At 72.3% G+C, this 669-nt stretch overlaps 1 protein-coding gene across 3 annotated transcripts in view; it reads right to left on the bottom strand.

The window, feature by feature from the left end:
• The window catches only part of SLC41A3 (solute carrier family 41 member 3), a 65,484-nt gene extending 64,815 nt beyond the window's left edge, over positions 1-669 (bottom strand). Inside the window, exon 1 of one of the 3 annotated variants that reach the window (XM_027098423.1) lies at positions 569-669. The gene's annotated coding sequence lies outside the window, so the exon portion shown is untranslated. Of the gene's footprint in view, positions 1-248; positions 413-568 lie in introns of those variants that run through there. The other 2 variants (XM_027098424.1, XM_027098422.1) reach the window with 2 other exon arrangements.

Genomic DNA, 669 nt, shown 5'->3' with positions numbered 1-669 from the left:
CCACACGCGCCTCAGCCCCACACGCGCCTCAGCCCCACACGCGCCTCGCCCCACGCGCGCCTCACCCCACACAGCTCCTCCCCTCCTATACGTGCATCCTTGGAAAAGTTAAACTTATGTGCCTCCTCAGGGTGGTGAAGACGCAGGGGATAATGCATCTGCATCACAGGACTCGTGGCCTGTCCCCACCCCCAGCACAAACCCTCAGCGGCGCTGCCGTTTTAACTCCCCCGCAGCGGAATCACCTGAAGGGCCGTTAACGGCAGCCGCGCTGGACCCACCTGGTGCTCTCCCGTCACCGGGGGGTGGGGAGCGGGGCGTCGGCGCCGACGCCGGGTGCTGTGGGCGCGGGCCCCACAGCTACCTGAGCTCCGGGCCGAGGGGGGTCCCCATCCCGCTCCCCAGGCCCCGGCCGCGCGGACCGCCCCCTGCTCCCCCAGTCCTGCCTCTTCCGCGTACGTTCTGCTCCACCCGGCTCCCGGCCCTCGGAGCCCCGGGCCCTCGGAGCCCCGGGCCGCCCCCTCCGCGCACCCCGCCCCGGGCTCATCGGGCGCAGAGCTGCACTCACCGGATAGCCCCGGGCGGCGGCGAGAAGCGACTCGGCTGGAAGAGCAGCGAGGCCGCTGGGGCCACGGAGGAGGCGGGACTGCGGCCTTCTCCCAAAGCCCG

This window comes from Aethalodelphis obliquidens, unplaced genomic scaffold (genome assembly GCF_003676395.1).
Source record: "Aethalodelphis obliquidens isolate GAN/ISIS:26980383/991018 unplaced genomic scaffold, ASM367639v1 scaffold123, whole genome shotgun sequence".
NCBI lineage: Eukaryota > Metazoa > Chordata > Mammalia > Artiodactyla > Delphinidae > Aethalodelphis > Aethalodelphis obliquidens.
The sequence above is the reverse complement of the archived record's forward strand: the minus strand, read 5'-3'. Positions and strand labels throughout refer to the sequence as shown.